Source organism: Oryctolagus cuniculus, chromosome 7, assembly GCF_964237555.1.
Source record: "Oryctolagus cuniculus chromosome 7, mOryCun1.1, whole genome shotgun sequence".
Lineage (NCBI taxonomy): Eukaryota > Metazoa > Chordata > Mammalia > Lagomorpha > Leporidae > Oryctolagus > Oryctolagus cuniculus.
In genome coordinates, this window is record NC_091438.1 from 96,368,705 (window position 1) to 96,390,148 (window position 21,444).

The 21,444-nt window shown below is 38.0% G+C and overlaps 1 protein-coding gene across 17 annotated transcripts in view; it reads left to right on the forward strand.

Moving 5' to 3' along the window:
* Positions 1-21,444, forward strand: part of SLC44A5 (solute carrier family 44 member 5) — a 437,768-nt gene that overhangs the window by 51,935 nt on the left and 364,389 nt on the right. The window contains exon 1 of one of the 17 annotated variants that reach the window (XM_070078253.1): positions 932-4,824. The exons of 15 other annotated variants lie outside the window; for them this stretch is intronic. The gene's annotated coding sequence lies outside the window, so the exon portion shown is untranslated. Of the gene's footprint in view, positions 1-931; positions 4,825-21,444 lie in introns of those variants that run through there. One more of the 17 variants, XM_070078249.1, reaches the window with a different exon arrangement.

A 21,444-nucleotide genomic window follows, 5' to 3' on the forward strand; every position in this document is an offset into this window, starting at 1 on the left:
ATGTGCTTCTTGTAGGCAGCAAATAGATGGGTCTTGTTTTTAACCCATTCAGCCAGTCTGTATCTGTTAACTGGAGAGTTGAGGCCATTTGCATTCAAGGTAACTATTGAAAAGTAAAAATTTCTTCCTGCCATTTTCCCATATATATTCCTACTGTTTGGATTTCTTTTGTACATTTACTGAGGGGATTTTTTTGCCTTAACATTCTTGCATAATCATGGTTATCTTTCTGTGTTCCTGTGTGTAGCACACCCTTAAGCATCTATTGTAAGGCTGGATGAGTGGTGACAAATTCTTTCAATTCTGTTTGTTATGCAATGTCTTTATTTCACTTTTGTTCATAAATGATAACTTTGCAGGCACAGTATTCTGGGTTGACAGTTTTATTCTTTTCAATTTGGAGTATGTCTCTCACTTTGCTCCTGGTCTGTAGAGTTTCTGATGATAAGTCTGCTGTGGGTCTAATTGGGGTTCCTCTGAAAGTAATTTGGTGTTTCTCTCATGCACATTTTAGAATCTTTTATTTGTGTTTTACTGTTGAAAGTTCGACTGCAATGGGTCATGGCATTGATCTTTTCTGAACATGTTTATTGAGAGTTCTATGTGCTTTCCATGCTTGGATTTCCCTTTCTTTATTTCATTTGTGGAACTTTTCTGTAATTATTTCACAAAAATAGGCCTTGTGGTCCATTCTCTCTTCCCACACCTTCAGAAGCTCCTAAGACTTATATATTGGGTTGTTTGCTAGTATCCCATAAATCTCCAACACTGCTTTTTAGTTATAATTTCTTCTTGTTTTTTGTTTTTGTTCTAACTGAAAGATTTTAAAAGATTTGTCTTACAGCTTGGATATTCTTTCTTCTGCCTCACCAAGTGTGTTTTAAAGCTTTCCACTTTACTTTTTATTTGATCTATGGAATTACTCATTTATAATATTTTGTTTTGATTTCTCTTTAAAATCTCAATTTCATGGGAAAAATTTCATTCATGTCATGTATGGTTTTCTTTAGTTTGTGGATTTGCTGCTGATTGCTTTTGAGTAATCCTTTGATTAATCTTGAATTTCATTTTGGTATTTCATCAATGTCTTCTTCACATTTTAACATTGAAATGTTGTTGTGTTCCCTTGGGAGGTTCATGGTATCTTACTTTTTCTTGTTTCTTGAATTTCTGTGTTTATTTTTAGGTATGTGAGTTACTTGTTGGTTTTTTCCTCTGATGGATTTTACCTTTGAACTATACCTCTATGGCTTAGTGGAATATCTATATTTTTAGTGAATACCAAGAGATGTGTATTGGGTATGGCCAGGGATCTGTGGCCAGTGCTCTAGCGTGGAGCGAGAATCCAGGGTAATACCTACATTGGGCATGGTATATCTCCTCTTGTTAACAGAAGGGGACAAATCGTCACCTCTGTTGGTGTGATCACCCCCTCATTTCCTTCCCTTCAAGCTGAGTAATACCCAAGTGTTAGCCTCCAGTGGGTTCAACACTCATCTGTGCCGCTGTATGAGCCACAGAAATGATCTGTGTAGTCCTCACTCTGAGCATGATTCCCACTGCAATGACCCGCCCCAGGCATCCAAGGAGTTCAGAGTGTGTGGAGCCTCACCAGTGATTACCCAGAGACCCAGCTATACCCAGAACCCTCTCATGTAGCCACCAAGTCCCCACAGTCTCAGCACACAAGGCTCTTACTGTCGCTAAGTGTAGAGGGCCCACTCTGCACTGCCAGCTTGTCCAATCAACAGAGAGGCAGATATTCCCCAAGCCAGCTCTGCTTGGGCAGCTTGAACCCTGGAGCCTGTGATATGTTGGGAGTCTGGGGGCACCTCAGAGTCCTACATGGGTGCCCAACCACCTGTCAATCCTCCCAGCCAGGCTGAGAGACAGTGGATACCATGAATTTTTCCCTTTGCTAGAATCTCTGGATTTTTTTTTTTTTATTGTTTATCCTTAGCTTAGTGCAATATGTCATTCCCTATTCTGCCATCTTGGAATCAAAAAATATATGATTTAATAGTCATTTTTTCATCCAATAACCATGACAGTGCCTCTGAGTTTCCACCTTTTAAGATGAATAGATCATAACTCTTTCTTGTACTTATTTTAACCCTAATACATCTCAGAATTCCAAATCAGTAAACAACATGTCCATTAATATGAACAGATCACTGTTACTTATATGCAGAGCCAGTACAGTGTATTAGTATTATACTTTATGAATCTGTGGAAGCTAGCTTCCTTCTCTGTGGTTTTGATTCTCTGCCATTCAGAGGAGAATGTTCATAGCTTCAAATTTTAACGAATTTTTGAAACACTCTGCTAATAGACTCTATCATATCTATACCTTTTTTAGAGTTCTCAATTGGTTCAATGCCTCTTTTTCCCTGGGGATATCCCTCCTGGGACACTGAATCTACTACGTGCAATCTGCAGTGGTTCTTCCCTAACTTCAGACTTACTTTGTCTCTGCCCCAGACAGTGACCTACTTCCTGGATCCTGTTTTATTTATGTTTTGCTTCTTCAAGTTAACTACCGAAGGAAGGATACATAGGAGGTAAAGTGATTGAGGTCTTACAAATCAGAACAGGCCTTGTTCTAGTATCACGTTTACTTGACCAAATCATTTTGCTGGAAATACAATTATTGCTCAAAATTCCTTTGTTTTCAAAACTTCGAAAGTGTTGCTTGATTGTTTCCCAGGTCTTAGTCTGAGGATGAATAATCTGCCGTCAGACCAGTCTTAATCCATTTGTTAATTACCTGTGTTTTTTTTTTTTTTAGTCTCTAGTACTATTTTGCTGTTTCAACTAAATAGTTATTTATGTATTTATTTACTTACATACTTTAAAGTCTAACTTGTTCTCTCATATTTATTTTTTCTTTTAATTTTTTATTTATATGAACAGATTTTATCCATTTCATATTTTTTTTTGACAGGCAGAGTGGACAGTGAGAGAGAGACAGAGAGAAAGGTCTTCCTTTTTGCCGTTGGTTCACCCTCCAATGGCCGCCGCAGCTAGCACGCTGCGGCCGGCGCATCGCGCTGATCCGAAGCCAGGAGCCAGGTGCTTCTCCTGGTCTCCCATGGGGTGCAGGGCCCAAGCACTTGGGCCATCCTCCACTGTACTCCCGGGCCATAGCAGAGAGCTGGCCTGGAAGAGGGGCAACCGGGACAGAATCTGGCGCCCCGACCGGGACTAGAACCCCGCGCCGCAAGGCGGAGGATTAGCCTATTGAGCCACGGCGCTGGCCATCCATTTCATATTAATAATTTTAAGCCCATATCGATACTTCCCATACCCCTTCCTCCTTCTTTTCTTAATTCTTTCCTTTCTTTCTCTCTCTTTCTCTTTTTACTTTTAATTTTTGTGGTAATATACCTTCAATTTACTTTATAGTCACAGGCTTAATCCTCCTCTAAAGAAAGAATTCAACTCTTGTTTCATAGGAGTATGGACAAAGGTTATAAACAATAATCAAATCTCAAGATGTCAATTTTTACTCATATACATTACTTTTTTGTACTGTATATATTAGCTACAAATCAAAGAAAACATTTTATTTGTCTTTTGGAGCCTGGCTTATTTTACTAAGCATAATGATCTCCATCCAGTTGCATCCATTTTGGTGCAAAAGACAGAATCCATCATCTCCTCTCTTTTTTTTCTTTCTCAAAAATTTATTATTGGATATTGAACATTCTTGATTTATCTTCTACATTTCTTTATATTTTCTGTTTCTTTGTCCTACTGCTTTTTAAAATTAAAAAATTATTTGAAAAGGAGGAGAGAGAGAGAGAGAGAGAGAGAGAGAGAGAGAAACACAGAGATATTCTGCCTTCTGATGTATTTCCCAACTGCCTGAAATAGCTGTGGCTGAGCTAGGCCAAAGCCAGGAACCCAGAACTCAAACTGGGTCTACCATATAACTGACAGGGACTCAAGCACTTGAGCTGTCATCATCTACTGCCTCCAAAGTGTACATCATCAGGAAGCTGGAAGCAGAAGTGGAGCTGGGACTGTAACCCAGGCACTGAGAAAAGGGATATGGGTGTCTCAAGCGGTGTCTTAACTGCTGTACCAAATGCCTGCATACGTCCTACTGTTCCGTGTCCTGGGAGATTTTCCAGGTTTTATTTTTTTTTTAGATTCATTTATTTATTTGAAAAGCAGAGTTATAGAGAGGGACGCACACACACACACACACACACACACACACACAGAGAGAGAGAGTGCTTCTATCTGTTGGTTCACTCCCCAAATGGCTACAACAGCCAGGCTTGACCAGGCCAAAGCCAGGAGCCAGGAGCTTCTTCTGGGTCTCCCATGTGGGTGCAGGGGCCCAAGCACTTGGACTATCTTCTGCCTTTTTTTCACGTGCATCAGCAGGAAGCTGGATCAGAAGCAGAACATCCAGCTCTTGTACCATTGCCCATACGTGTTGCTGGCTTCTCAGATGGCAGCTTTACGCACTTTGCCACAATGTCTGCCCAAGTTTTATCTTTTAACATTTGTCTTGAATTCTATATTTTATCTAAGAGAACTTTCTTATTCACTGGTGTCTCTTTTTTATAATATCTCCTGTTTACAGAGTCTGTATTTTCTGGAATGTCTCTGAGAATGTTATATTGAAGTATTAAAATTTTCTCTTAAGTCCTTTGGATTATCACTGCTGCTTGTGGGGTCATTTTTTCTGCTAGTTCACATGCATATTTCTCTTTGTTATCACAGACTTTAATCAAATGGTGATTTTGATGGCCTGTTCAGGATGAAGAATGTAACTGGGGGCTCTGAATACTTGGGACAGTTTCCTAACTGGTATCCTTTACTTTTTTGTTCATGGATGGGTCACGAGTCATTAGATTTGGGAATCCCTAATTATGAGACTAAGGCTGAGGAGGGCTTTAGGGAGAACATTAACACATTCCTTATCTTTCTAGTAAGTTCAGAGAATTTATAATACCAAAGGTTAAGTGCCTGTCTTTAGGCGGTGACACTTGCAGGAATGAAGAAGGACCTGTATGTTCTATAAACCAAGGACTCAGCATTTTTTCCCCCTGAAAACCAGATAGTAAACATTTAGGTTTTGTTGTGTCCTATATGAAGGTGCTTCAAAACGTTCATGGAAAAATGGAATGAAAGGATGTTTATCTTGGTGTAAAAATTTTTGGTGTAACATTTGTTTCTCATAATATGCATTTTCCATGGACTTTTTGTAAATCCTGTGTTTAGTTTTTGTTATGGATTCTTTTTTTAAAAGCAATGATTTAAATACATAAAAATTACCAAAGCAGATACCCAGCTTTAGTTTGCTAACCTGTGTAAAATAGATGCGCTTAATCCCTCTTTTTCAGCCTCAAGTTTCACTCAGCTTTGGAGTCTCAGTCCTACCTGGAATCAGGATTCTGTAAGATAGACTGAGCGTTTGTCTCCTGTCTGATCCAGGGACTTTGTTCTTGGTAATTCTGGGCTGTGTTTTTTTGATTTATCAGTCATCAGTCTTCTAACTGCATTCTGTTGTCCAAGAATTGTTAAACATATGTCCACTTATGGCCCCCCATTCTTTTTTGGTTATCGTGTAGGGTAGATGCTGTTGGTACCCATAATCCTCTTATTACTTTCCATTCACCATCCAGCCAGCACCTGCAACTCAGCCTGAGGCTTCTGTCTGGCTTGGGAGCTTGCTTTCCCTGCCCATGGGGCAGGCTGTCAGAGAGAGAGAATGTTCCAACCAATGGTGAAAAGGAATTATCTCCTGCCTTTCTGTTGGGATAACTCTGAGGTATTATGCTTGATCCAGAGTTACAGGTTCAGGTGCTCAATGCTATTTTATTTGATAATGAACCCTGTATTGACTCCTCTGTTCTATGTCTCACTCTTGGCTCCTGCCTACTTGTGTTTTCTGGAATCACCTCTCCTATAAACTGCTTGTGTTCAAATTCTGACCTCAGGGTTTGCTTCTAGGTAACCTGAATGGAAATATCATGAGTTAAATTTTAATGAAAATTCAAGTAGAAGAACAAATAACTCTAAGAACTTTTATAATATTGAACCTGAATCTTATTAACTGATATTAAATTGAGTATTTACTTTGTGCCAAGTGTTATTCATGAGGAATAAACTAATGGATTAGACTGGAATTCTGTCTGAAAGGGGATTGTGTTCTACTGAGCAGGTAATCCACGCAGTAGAATGTTTTAAATGTTGTTAAGAGAAATTAAGATTTACGTGTCAAGGGGTTTAGCAGGCATTAGAAATTATTTGCAGGTGAGTGATTAGAAATAACTTCAGGAGCAGGGCATTTGAGATGAGAAAAGGGGAAGTCAATTTGAAAGCAGAATGTTGGGGCTGGGCTTCCCTTAGGGAGAAAACAGAAAATGCAGTCCCTTTTCAAGAATGATGGACTTATGAGAAGCCTTCCATTTCCAAGGAGATAGGACAAAATCATGTAAAGCAAGTAGAAACACTTGTGAAAACCCAGACATACATGCAGAACGAATTAAAGGGAGACACTTGTGAATATTGAGGGAGATTGGTGATAAATGACTCATACAATTAACAGTTTGTATTAATATGGGAAGCAAATTGGAATCTTTAGATTCTTTTTTGAAGGGAAATTTAAAACATCTTCAAGGGAGAAAGTTGTGGTTTAGGGTGCTTCCTTCTAGGGAGGAATGGATTGAATAGAAGTGAGAAAAAGGCAACGTGATTTATTTTCATGCTGGCATTGGGGCTTTGGACCAGGACTGTTTTCATGATAGCTTAAAATTGTTATTAAGGTAGCTGGTGATTTTTCAGCACATCCTTGTGGTGTTCTGTGGGATGAGGAATTAAAAGACTGCTTTGAGAAAGAGAGGAAAAAGCTGAATTGCTGAAGGGAGAAAAAAACACAAACAGATATAGGTATGAAGAGGAAAGCAAGGAAAAATTCAAAGAGGTTAGGCTCTTAGGAATCTCTCAAAGTGGGAAGAGCACTACAGAAAGCAAGAAGGAAAAAGGCCTGTATCTGGGCCAGTCAGAATTGAAGTCAGCTGGATAGCTCACTGGTAAGAACTCAGTTTCATTTTCTGTTTTTCCTGTCACTCTTCTTAGCTCTGTCCTCCAGAAGAGTTCAAGAGTTGAATGGAATTGTATAAATCCATTAAAGGTTAAGCTTTGCATATATTTTGAATTTTTTAGTGGTAGCTTTCTAACAGGATTCCCAAGGAAATAGTCTTAAAAAGTCATAAATACTTCATTGACAATAATATTCTGAGCTTAACATGAAAGACTCAGAACCCTCAAGTTTTATATGAGAGTTTCTATTTAACCTGATTGACTGCTGTAGTTGCAGTGGTTATTTTGTGATTTCCATGTGAAGCCTTCTTGTAGGGAGAAAAAGTACAACATGTAAGTGACTGCTTTCTCGCAATGTCGATTTCTAGGCACCAGTTCATGAATTAGCGGTGTTAGTGGGGAGAACATCCTGTGTGGTGACGTATTTACCTAGATGCTGAGAAGACTATGCTCATTACACAGCTACTGCTGGCTGTGGCTACACGTTAATAAGTTATGAGTTACTATTTCAGAGAAATTGTACCACCAATAATAAGTAGTCTAATTTCTATTTGTATTCTTGCTTGGATAACTGGGTGGCATAAAATTAATTCAGAAAACAACAATTTTAGAGAAGTGAGAAAGCCTACATCATCTCATTGCTGATCTCTGCTCCTCTTTCTAACCTTATTAAATAGTATTTAAAATCATTTTAATATATTAGTTGCTTTTCAGCCCCCAGATCTTATTAATTAATTAATTTATTACAGAGAGAGTGGGGGAGTGTCCCCACATGCCATTTCACTTTCCAAATGTCTGCCACTGCTGAGGCTGGGCCAGGCTGGAGCTGGGAGCTGGGAGCTAAATACAGTCTCCCACATGGGTGGCAGTAACCCAAATACTTGAGCTGTCACTGCTGCCTCACAGGGTATGCATTAGCAGAAAACTGGAGTTAGGAGCCAGAGTTAGGGATCCAGGCATTCTTATATAGGGTGCAGGCGTCTTAACCATTGTTCCAAATGCCTGCTCCTGGATCCCAAATCTTGTTTTTAAAAGGAATTTATTAATACATTAGATTCTTAGAGTCACAGCACATGAATGATAATTACTGCAACACAATTGTCACCAATTCTCATGTTAATGTGATACTGATACAAAGAGAACAGATTTAATGTAGTTCATAGATACAATTCTAAGAATATAATGATGCTTCTTCCCTCTTTAATTTACATTGCAGTCAAAGGCTTAATGCTTCACTAGATAAAAGAGTTCAACAACTAAAAAGTAAAAAGACCATAGTTTAGCAAGAATATAGGCAAGGGCTATACACAATAATCAAATAAAAAGATGTCCACTTCACTCATATGCAGTAAATTTTAAATTAATCACAGATCATTAAAGTAGTATACCATTCTTAACCATAGGCTTGACAAAGATATAAAAACAAAGTTTGACAAAAATATGTTTGCTACAATACTGATACTCACAGGCATTTCTTTCTTTTTTTTTTTTTTTGATTTTTTCTTTTTTTTTTTTTTTCCTCTTGGACAGGCAGAGTTAGACAGTGAGAGAGAGAGAGAGAGAGAGAGAGACAGAGAAAGGCCTTCCTTTTCCGTTGGTTCACCCCCCCCCAAATGGCCACTATGGCAGGCATGCTGCGGCTGGTGTGCTGTGCCGATTCCACTGCCTTCCCAGGCCACAGCAGAGAACTGGACTGGAAGAGGAGCAGCCAGGACAGAATCCGGCACCCCAACTGGGACTAGAACCCGGGGTGCTGGTGCTGCAGGCAGAGGATTAGCCAAGTAAGTCATGGCGCCGGCCATCTCCAAATCTTAAGCATGTTAAAATTTGACATGTTCTGTCTTTTCTGTTACTAACTGATATAAGTGATATTACACTCTTCTAGTTGTCTATATTTTTACTCATTAGTAATTTATCCTGAAATTCCTTTCTTTGTCATACAACAAAGAAACAGGTACTCTGTAGGAATTTTGCTCTTTTTTTTGGGAGTTTGAAGGTAGCAAATGCTTAAAAGTGTCCCCTCCCCTCAAACCCCAGTGACTGGCCTTTAGCGCAGCAGTTTAAGTTGCCTGCAACCCATATTGAGTGCCTGGATTCAAGTACTTATTCTGCTTCTGATTCCAGCTTTCTGCAGTTGCACACCTGGGTGATAGCAGATGATACCTCGAGTACTTTGGTCCCTGCCCTGGATGTGAGAGACTGATATTGAGTTTCATTTACTGGCTCTGACTTGGCCCAGCCCTGGCTGTTGGCAGCATTTGAGGAGTGAACCAATGCATGGAAGATCTTTGTCTTTGTCTCTCTCTCCATCTATCCATCTTTTAAATAAAATGAAAATAAAATACAAAAAAATTTTAAAGATTAATTTTCTTTTTGAAAAAAATCCCTGAAATTTTTTTTAAAAAAGATTTGTTTATTTGTTTGAAAGGTAGATGAGAGAGAGAGAGAGAGAGAGAGATCTTCCATTTGTTGCTTCACTCCCTAAGTGGCCCCAACAGCTGGAGCTGGACCAGGCTGAAGCTAGGAGCCAAGAATTCCATCCAGATCTCCCATGTGGGTGGCAGAGACCTGAGTACTTGGGCCATCATCCACTCTTTTTCCAAGTGCATAAGCAGGGAGCTGGGTTGGTAGCTGATTAGCTGGGACTTGGGCTGGTACTCTGATATGATATGTCCTCTCAAGTGGTGGCTTAACCCACTGTACCCCAATGCTGCCTCAGTATCTGCGTGTTCTAATCTCACCTATCTTCTTCCTGTATCATTCACATCATCTACAGTAATGTATATAATTTGGATATTGCTGTTTGGTTACTGTCACATATTTCTGCTTAGCAAATGATGTAAAGGTTTCTAATAACAGGACAGGAAGCACATCGTCTGAGGGATTTCTGTCATATATGGTGTGGAGTTGTACTTAAAAAAGGTAGCCTCTCTTTCTGTTCAGAAAATGCTATGATTTTGTCTAAACTCATCCACTTTTTAGATCACATAGTTTTTGGGCTTTGAAACCTGAAAGAGACCATGTAGGCTGAGCACCTGCAGCCATTCAACATTTGCATCCAATGTTGAACCATGCAGCAGTGAGATGGAGATGGAGCAATATAATGTAGTAGGCAAAGTGTGGGCTTGGGAGTCAGACAATGAAATCCGTACCTCCTACTTAAAATTGTGTCATCTTCAGTTAATTAACCTGTTTTTAACCTTAACTTTCTCAGTAGTAAAATAGAGAAGTTATCAATTCCTATACTATAGAACTGTTGAGATTAATTGAGGACTTAGGATATCCTAAGTAGCAAATGAATGTAAGCCATTATGTGTTACTTTTGGAGAATGGAAGGGCCATTTCTTTAAGCTTGTGCTGAAATCTTTTATTGACTATAGTCAAAGACATATGTGGTCTGACTTTTTGAGTGAATCTTTTTTTTCTGCTGTGCTCTGGGCATTGTATCAAACCAATTTAATGGCATAATTTACACATCATTCAAGGTATTTACATATTTGAGAGTGATTTTTAAAAATCCAACTATATTTTTACCAAGATTTTCAAAAAAACATTAGTAGGCATGGTAAAAGTGTTTATCTTTTAGCACATACCTTATTTTCATGCTGGTATTTGGGCTGTAGCCCAGGGAGTGCTATTTTGTATTAGTGCTTAAAATTACTGTAAGAAAAACAACATATCTTCTGCTTTAACTATAGCTGGAGTTGACCTTTTGTTACAGACTCAGTCTTAGGCCTTTAAAAAATAAAAGGATTTTTTTATTAATATTGACAATTTGGTTCTGTGAAAATGATTTCTGAGTTTCATAGGACAACCTGTTACAAGTAGACTAGAAGTGACCACGGCATGTGTATTTTTATCACAATATAAAACTAGTCCTGGGATAGCATCCTCCCTTTTAATTTTGCATGAGTTGGTACTCTAATCATTAGGCAGTGAATCTCTGTAACCTCTGCTGCTGTGGCATTCTCTTTTCTCCCAGTCTCACAGGCCCCAAACATTGATTTCAGAACTGCCTCATTACTGCATAATGTTCTTCGCTCATTGTCATGAATAGATAACCTGAAGTGGAATGCATGCTATTTAAAGACAGCAATGTTTTTCTTCTTCCATTTTTTAAGTATTTGAATAATGCATCAGTGTGAAAAATAGCACCTTCTATATTAATAAGTTTTGGATGCCAATTTAAATTTCAGAAGTTTGTTTCAAATGTTACTTTACTACTAATAAAACTATATGCATACCAGGTAAGGAAAGTATTTTATATTTATATTTATATTTAGCTCTCCAGGCGTCTGTATACATCATACTATTTAATTCTCATAATAGCTCCTAGAGGTAGGAATTATTACCCTCATTTTCTAGAGGAGGAAACTGATAGTCAAAGAGAGAAAATGATCAGCAAAACTAGGACGTGGAAAGCTGAGCTGGGACTTGATCCTAGATCTGATACCAACAATTGTCCACCCTTTCTACCCTACTGCCTGGAGAGAAGGAGAAAGAGATGTGTGCAGTGTGAATCGAAATGACTGTGGCCATCTGGAAGGGGAGTTCTGCCAAGTTCTAATATAAGCAGTGATGGGCCTTGTCACTGGCAAACATTAACATAAAGTTAAATCTTTACCAAATAATCCCACACCTATAAAACACTCAGAAACAGAGACATTTTCATTCTGAGCTTCATTCTCATACACGAAGATGCAGCATTGGCTGTAAGAATTGCTGTAGTTGTAACTTTGAACATTAATGGCAATTTTGAGAGACTAGGTGAATTTTCCTATTTAGCCAGAGCTTGATTGTTCTCTCTAGATTTCCCTTAGTTTCCTGCTGAGATCTTGTTAAACATTTCGAGGATGGACTAATCAGTGTTTTGCATCCTTTCAATAATGTGAATGTCTTTTTCCCCAGCATAATTTAATGTGAGAATATTCAGATGGAAATAAATGGAAAGACTCCCTTGGCAGTTATGGTCCAGTAAAAGAGGCTGGCTTGGTGATGCTGATGGGTAGACAGCTTCATTAAGGTTTAATCTGAAGTAGAGACTTCAGATAAACATGTGTAATGGGCAACAATTTATAGATGACTTCTTGTATTCTACTCTCTTATTCTCAAAATTAGTGGTTCTAGGTCATTTGCAGAGACTGAAATTTCTTTTTGGGCTCTTCTGAGAAGAAGTTGATTCTTTAGCAAAGTCCTCAAAGCTAACTTGCTTATTTTTTTTTAATATTTATTTATTTATTTGAAAGGCAGAAATACAGAGAGAGAAGGAGAAAGAAAAAGATCTTCCATCTGCTGGTTTGCTCTCAAAATGGCCACAGGAGATGGGCTTGGGCCCAGCCAAAGCCAGGGCCAGGAAGTTTCACATGGGTGCATCAGCCAAGCACTTGGGCCATCTTCTTCTCTCTCTTTTTTTTTTTTTTTTGTGCCAGGCAGAGTTAGACAGTGAGAGAGAGAAAGGTCTTCCTTCCATTGGTTCACTCTCCTAATGGCCGCTAAGGCCGGCACACTGCGCTGATCCAAAGCCAGGAGCCTGGTACTTCCTCCCGGTGTCCCATGCGGGTGCGGGGACCCAAGCACTTAGGCCATCCTCCTGGGCCACAACAGAGAGCTGGACTGGAAGAGGAGCACCAAGACTAGTACCCAGCACCCGAAATGGGACTAGAACCAGGGATGCCAGTGTTGCAGGCGGAGGATTAGCCAAGTGAGCCATGGCGCCGGCCCATCTTCTGATGCTTTTCTAGGGAGCAGGAGCAGGGAGCTGGATCAGAAGTAGAGCAGCCAGTTCTCGAATCGGCACCCTTAGGGGATGACGGAATTGTAGGCAGAGGATTAACCTTCTATGCCATAGCACTGGCCCCACCTGTTGATGCTTGAAAATGCAATTTGCTTTTCCCTCCCCGCAGTGGATCACTTCAGTGTGAATTTAGAGTACTAATCCAAAACTAATTCATCCAGAAAGAGGAAACAATTAAATTTTCTTGTAAACTGCTTCTTTAGGTTTAGTGTTAGTAGATGACAATAATTTTTATGTTCTTTATATGTCAAAGTAGTCAATTTGAAAGTGATCATTATATTACATTTTGTAACAAAAAGCCAGTGTGAATTTGTACTGCTTTGATGTATTAGTTTTAAATATTTAAAAATTTTTTTTTCTAAATGGCATTAAAGATAGTATCTAAACTGGGATGTAGGAGAAAATTTTATTCAAGATTTTGGTATGCTACGTAAGTCTAACACAAATTAGATCTTTTACAGAATGGTTTCTGAATAAGGCCACTTCTTGTTTAGTTGTGCCTCATTTATTCATTATTAAACCCTTCATCTACACTTACCTTCTCATCATCTTCTTACACTTTTCTTCAGAGTTAACCAGTTAATAAGGTGATAGGTCCTGAACTGCTAATCTCAGCAACTGGTAGGTTAATTTCATATTTTGTATAAAATCCATTCCTGAAATTTTGATGTGAAATTAATTTACATCCCACATTGTTTCATTTTCTTACAGAAGAATTATTTCATCTGCATATTTTATGAGGTATTCTTGTATAAAACTATGTTATCATACTACTAGGATGTGTGTAATTTATATTTAAAAATAGAATTTAATGATCTATCAAAGAGGGAAAAATAATAGAACTTTTTGTAGTTGAAATACTTTAACTTCATAATCTTAAACAGAGGAAAAAATTTGAATTATGGTATACAGGTATATTTGTAACAACTTGATTTACAAAAGCACCATCTTGTTTGGTAGTTTTCTCTTGAACTGTTTTCTTATCTCATATATTGAGAGTTCCTATGGTGTCATGATAACTAAAACAAAATGTAGCAGCAAAGATCAGAGATTACTAAGAAATATGTGTGATGTCACCTCCAGTTGATAAAGAAACTGAGCATGACAAGCTATAGATCCCGTGTTGGCAGAAGGTGAGGAATAAGGGAAAATTTTGTAAGAATTAGAAAGGCAAATATTATAATATTAGCAACCACCTTAAAACTCTTATAACAATAATAAAACCCCCCAATTATGCAAAAAACGGGGGTAAAAGTTTGGCGTTTATAAAATGAAAGAAGTCTGAGAATTTAGACAACTATAAACAATAATTATATGGAAAAATGACCATTTCACCCATAAATAGTAAATTTTAAAGTAATCATGGATCATTAAAACTTTAGTAGTATAACCATTGGTTCTTAGCCATTGGTTTGACAAAGTTAGGTTCTTTTTGGTTTTTACTTGTTAGACTTGTTTGGGGAAGTATTAAGCTTTTTTACTGTAACGTAATTTTAAAGTATCTCAAAAAAAAAAAAAAAACAAGAAAGAAGGAAAAAGGGTAAGAGGGAGGGAGGGAGAGTGGAAGGGAGTATCATTGTGTTCTTAGAATTGTATCTAAAAATCACATTAAATCTGTTAAAAACTAATTAAAAATTTAAATAAAAAATTAAAAAAAGTCTGAGAATTAAAAACTTTTCCATAGAAGAGTGATGTTGGAATTGGAGCAGTGCAAAAAGAGAATGTGGGTATTTAAAAGTGTAGGAAATAGTACCTTTTATACTGTTATCTCCAAGGGTTTTTTTTGAAACATCCTAAAACTGTGTTTGTGATAATGAAAAATAGTATGTAATGTGGTTTCTGATAATAAGTATCCTTATATTGCCAAGTAAAAATGTCTCATTTGGTTTTTCCAATGCAAATCAGATAATAGCCGTCATTTCATGATAAATTACAATACTAAGCAATACATTTTAAATAACCATAGTATGACAGTGAACAGTAACCTCAAACATTTTTGTTCACTTTGTTGGAAATGCCAGCTCTTGTTCTACATACAGTACAGATGAGTTCAACTGGAAATTGGGGGATTTTGTGATATAAAATAGTTAAAATTTAAAATAGTGAATTTCTGGTTTTAATTTTATTCAACCAATGACTGTAGAGCTGTTTCAATGCCTCCTAAATGTTAAATTCATTATGTTTTGTTTGATTATCTCTGATAACCAAAATATTGAATACCTATGGTTTTGGATGTTATAGGAGCTGGAGACATAATAGTACTTACATTTCTCTGGGGGAAGAAAGATAATAATACATGATATGTTTATAAAGTTGGCATTAAATACTATTAAAAAATAAAATAGTGTAACACTAATTTAAGCAGCCTTAGCATGCCTTAATTGTAGCATGCCTAGTATAGATCCATTGTAATAAAATCTTTCTTTCTTGCATTTCTTTTGTCAAGAAGTTTACTAATAAACTGAAAATAGCCTGAGTCTCCATGTATAATCACACATAATTGATTTCTCTACTTTTCATATGTTACAGAGATTCTGGTAAATTTGGATCATGCAGAGAAAAGATTTCAGACAAAAGTAGTCTATGGAAATAGAGATTGACATCTTGTTTGCTTTCACGAAACCACAACTGAATAGCTAGCAAAATGGTGAATTAGCCTGTGGGTGCAAAACATGAGCATGAAATTCTTGGAGAGAAATCATATTTTGAAAAAATATTTATTTATTGTTTCCATCTGCTTGAAAGGGAGACAGAGGGAGGGAGAGAGAGAGAGGGAGAGAGAGGGAGAGAGAGAGAGAGAGAGAGAGAGAGAGAATGAATCTTCCATACAGCCAGCCAGGGCTGGGCCAGCTGAAGCCAGGAGCCCAGACTACATCCAGGTCTCCCAAAGGGTAGTAGTGGCCAGGCATTTGAATCATCATCTCCTGCTTCTTAGCAGGAAGCTAGATTGGAAGTGGAGGTGTTGAGATGTGAACGGGCATTCCAATATGGGCTGTGGGTGTCCCAACCAGAGGCTTAACCCGCTGCATGACAATGCCCACACTGAGAAATAGTTTTATTTAGAAATAATTTTTAACCTTAGAACTTTTACATTAGATGTAGATAAATAGGATTGAGTACACAATTTATTATCATCTGATAATTTAGTCACTGAAAATATATGTCTAAAATGTAGCTATATTAGAAATCTAAGTAACATGCAGCTGGCTCATTTGTCAATGTACAGGTGGTAACTAAAATTTTTCTTGTTTCAAGGATAACCCTGTTTAAGTGAGTAGAGACTGGGACTGTTTCCCCTGTGGCATTTGCTGAGTCCTGGGGCACAGGAGAGTAGAGGGCTAAATTGTTGGGACAAGTAGAAACCAGCCAAAAATGTGGAAGTTAGTATTTGTCATAACTGTTTTTAAAGATATGACTCACATGCTCTACCATTTATTCATTTAAAGTGTTCCATTCTTTTTTTTTTTTTTTTGAGGATATTCTCAGGGTTGGGCAGCCATCAGCACAATCTAATTTTAGAACATTTTGTCTCTCCTAAAAGAAACCCCAGGCTCAAAACAATTATTCCCTTTTCCTCCAACCCCCTCCCAAGTCTCAGACAACTACTTTCTACTTTCCATCTTAACAGATTTACCTGTTTTGGACATTTCATTCAGCTTTTTAATGGCTAAATAATATTTCAGTGTATGGAATCATATTACATTTTATTTTTCCATTCATCAGCTGATGAACCTCGAATTGTTTCCATAGTTTGTCTGTTATGAATTATGTTACCATAAACATCTTTTTGTAGGTTTTTCTGTGGACTTACATTTCATTTCTCTTCAGTATATCCCAGGAACAGAGTTGCTGGGTCATGTGGTAACTCCATATTTACCATTTTGAAAAACTATTAAACTATTTCCTCAAATAGCTCTGCCATTTTATATTCCCATCAGCAGTGTGTAAGGGTTCCAGTTTCTTCCAGTCATCACCAATGCTTATTATTCTTTTTTATTATAACCATCCCAGTGGATGTGAAGTAGTATCTTTTTATGATTTGATGCTTTCTTTAACGACTAATGATGAATGTATCTTTTCACATGCTGTTGGCCACGTGCATGTCTTTTTTTTGGAGAAATGTCTCTCCAAATCCTTTGCCCGTGTTTGATTGGGATAATTTGTCTTTTTGTTATGAAGTTACAAGCTTCTATATTCTGGATAACAAAAGTTCCTTATTAGATATGTGACTTGCAAATGTTCTTGCAGTCTGTGAGCTGTCTTTTCCCTTTCTTGACTGTGTCATTTGTAATACAAGAATTTTTAAATTTTGATGAAGTTCATTTTAGTTCATTTTCCTTTTGTCATTTCAGTATCATGCAATAAATATTGGAATATGGACTCAATAAGCACCTACTTTGTCCTTGGTGTGATGCACAGTGGTGAGGATGAGTGAATTCAGGAATTAGTAACTTTTCTAAAGTCTAAGAATTAGTCATCACTATGTCATTATATTTGAGAAGCTCTTTTGTTATAGAGGATTAAATGTTCTTGAAACCAGGATTACAGGAATTCATTCACTACAATGGATGGGAATGCAATGGGGGTAGTGGTACTTTTAGGAAGATTAGGTACATTGCCTTTCCTCCTCGCCATTTTGTCTTAGTCTGTTTGGACTCAAACTACTCGAGACTTTGTAATTTATAAATAACAGAAACCAATTTCTCACAGTTTTGTAAGCTGAGAAGTCCAAGATGAAGGCATCAGAAGATGCAGTGTCTGGTGAGGGCTTGCTTTCTGCCTCCAAAATGACACCTTGTTGTTCTTCCTTACAGGATAGAAGGACAGAGGGAAAAAATGGAAAAGGGCAAAAGGGATCAAGTGTGAAGCCTGCTTTACAAGGGCCTTAAGCCACGCTCATGACTTATCACCCCAGGAAAGCTCCATCTCCTAATACTCTCACTGGCAACTAAGTTGAAACTTAGTCAATGAATTTTGAAGGAACACGTTCAGAATCTCTTAGCTTTTTTTTTTTTTTTTTTTTTTTTGACAGGCAGAGTTAGGCGGTGTGAGAGAGAGAGAGAGAGAGAGAGACAGAGAGAAAGGTCTTCCATCTGATGGTTCACCCCCCAAATGGCTGCTACAGCCGGCATGTTGTGCCGATCCGAAGCCAGGAGCCAGGTGCTTCTCCTGGTCTCCCATACGGGTGCAGGGCCTAAGCACTTGGACCATCCTCCACTGCACTCCCGGCCCACAGCAGAGAGCTGGACTGGAAGAGGAGCAACCGGGACACTTCTCTGGAAGGGTGTGGAGGTGAAGTTTGGCACTGGCTCCAGATAATGCTACTCAATCACTTTGTCTCATGCGCTTTGCATAAATTACTTTTTTTAGTTTTCTCCTGATCTCATGACAAACTCCTCCACATCATCACTCCATATAATGTCTGCTCTGCTATATTTCCCTGCTGTTTCAGGAAACTTGTCCTTCCAAAGGACATCTTGTCATGGAATTTCTTGGGGTGGGTACTGATTATTTTTTTCATACTCGAGGTATCATAAATGCTGATTTCAATTACCTGTATCTGGAAATCATACCTTACCTCTCTATGTCCATCAAGGCTTTAGCATCTTGCTCACCTCTTTGTCTCTCAAAGTCAAGAGTGTTTTCATCTGCTACTGATCCCTCATCTCTTCTTTCCTACATTCAATGATTTCCTATTGCCCACTGGATCACTTTCAAGCTTCTTAATATACTACTCAAGGCTCTTAACTGTTCAGTGTCATCAGAACTGGTGCTTGGTGCTAACTGACTGTGACAGCCAGAGCTGTCCTTTAAGTGACCCAGCCATCTCTCACAACAACCTGTGTGCACTTCCAGCTCTTGCTTTCTCTGTGGGAGTTCCCAGCAATTAGACTTTTCTGCTTGTCTCTAATTCATGTCCTCCTCATCATTTAACATCCTATTCGGCTCATGCTTTCTGCTCCTTGACTATCCATCACTATTTTCTTCTTTCTTTTTTTTTTTTTTTTTTGACAGGCAGAGTGGACAGTGAGAGAGAGAGACAGAGAGAAAGGTCTTCCTTTTGCCTTTGGTTCACCCTCCAATGGCTGCCACGGCCGGCGCACTGCGCTGATCCAAAGCCAGGAGCCAGGTGCTTCCTCCTGGTCTCCCATACGGGTGCAGGGCCCAAACACCTGGGCCATCCTCCACTGCACTCCCAGGCCGCAGCAGAGAGCTGGCCTGGAAGAGGAGCAACCAGGACAGAATCTGGCGCCCCGACTGGGACTAGAACCTGGTGTGCCGGCGCTGCAGGCGGAGGATTAGCCTATTGAGCCGCGGCGCCGGCCATCACTATTTTCTATGACACTTGTCTGAGTCAGACAATTAATACTTATTAGGAAGTATTTGTTTACTTCAGTTCTAGTAGTTTCTATAATTCAATTTAACACTGTAAGAATACAGTCACTGGTCTGGAATGTGTCATTAATGACCAGAATGCATTCTGATAAGTATGTTAATAGGTGATTTCTTTTTGTTCAAATGTCATAGAGTGTACTTATACAAACTAAGAAGGCTAAGATGTCACTAAGCAGTATCGTCTTGTGGAACAAACCACTGTCATATAAGCAATCTGTTGTGTTTTTTTTTTTTTCATTTTATTTTAAAAGAGGCTTTATTTATTTCAAAGGGGGTTGGAGGGATGGAGGAAGACAGAAAGAGAGAGAGAGAGAGGTCCTCCATCTCATCTACTTGTTCAGTTCCCAAATGCCTGCAGCAGCCAGGTCTGGGCCAGGAACTCAATCTTCGTCTCACACATGGGTAGCAGAGACACAAATATTCAGGCTATCATCTGCTAATTTTTGAGGTGTAGTAGTAGGAAGCTAGATCAGAAGTGGAACAACCAGGACTTGGATACCAGTGTTGAAAGCAGGAGCTTAATCTGCTATGCCACAGTGACAGCCCCAAGCAGTCTGTTGTTAACTGAAACTCTATGATGAGGTGTGTGCCTGCATGAACTCTTTTTTCATGATTCTAAGACTTTTCTTTTAAGTTGATAACAGGTTTCTTGTGGGCAAGTCAGTGTCAGCACATCTACCACAGTGCCTGAAACATGGAAGATGATCAATAAAGAATGTTGGCTACTCCCTGATGCCTTTGGTGTCTTGTTTGAGTACCTATCAATGAGATTATGAACTTTATTTAATAATACAGTTAATTAAGTTATTTTATTTGATTCTAAGAGAAAATGAGTGACTATAGTCACTCTGCAGTTTCCTTCTTTCATTTAATTTGATTCTACCACTTGAATGTGTTTTTCTTAAGTAGTGTTAGTTTTATGACAATGACTGAATATTGAAGTCTCAGGGCCTACATAAAAATAATCACAAAATTTTTGATGGTCAGGGAAGAAAATGACACATAATTTATGTGCTGTAGTTCTTTATGAAAGCTTCTGGGTTCCATGATTACGATTTTTAATTTGTTTTCTTTTAAAAAGCAGCTAAGCAACCAGCAACCATTTAAAATCAGATGGAGATTTTCTTTTTCCTTGAATGCAATGGCAAATCAACAGTTTGTGGTTGCCAGTTGTGTGGATGACAAAGGGCAGTGAACTGTATTTAAATATCCAGTCCTGTCAGTTTCTATACAGTGTGATATCGGTGCTAGTTTCTAAGTGGCAGTTTGAAATTGCAAGCAGAAAATAACTGATATGTCTCTACAAACAACTGACTTGATTTTTGGCAATGTTCATGTTCCAGTAAGTAATCAACAAATTTGTGTTACATTTTACAGAGTGATAAAAAATTCAGATAATATATTTCTAAAATCTCTCAGATGAAAAATCCATAGTGCTCTTGAGATTACTTGATCATCTGGTTCAACTATCTTTTTTTCTTTCTAGAGAAGAAATAAAAATAAAAAAAATAATAAGGAAAGAGAAATCAGAATTGGAAGGAGATGTGTTGTGTCTATGAATATAAATTTATGATAGCAACTACTAAGCTGTTATTGGGTTATGATTTTGTTTTTGAGAGCAGGGACTCTCTTTTACTTTATTTCTGAATCCTGCACAATGCATAACTCATAGTAGCTACTCAATAAGTAGTTGTTGATTTATCCATATGCTTCTGAAGTGGCCTATCTATAATTAAGCTTTCATAATTCAGAGTGAAATTAATGTTTGAATCACTGACCAAAATTGTACTTTAATATCGTCATAAATAGCAATTAAACTCATCTAATAATTTATACTTGATGAAACGCTTTCAGTGTCAACTGAATTCTTGAGCGAATAAGTACAAATGTTCCATTGACGTATTGACCAGCACACCAGACACATCCCACGTACATAATAATGTGAATGTATGACTTTATCTCATGGCTGGAAATGACTTGACTGGAGAGTGCTTTTGAAAAATTAAAGCTTCTAAATATGAATCATATTCTTTTTCTTTTCTGTTTTAAAAATTAATTTTCTTAGAGATTATATTCTCCTAACCTTGCCAGATAACACTTACAGAATATGAAAATTACTCTGACAGGTAATCGGAGAACTTTCCAGATATGAGACATTTGGAAATTGATGCAGTGTCATAGGGCCTCCTAAG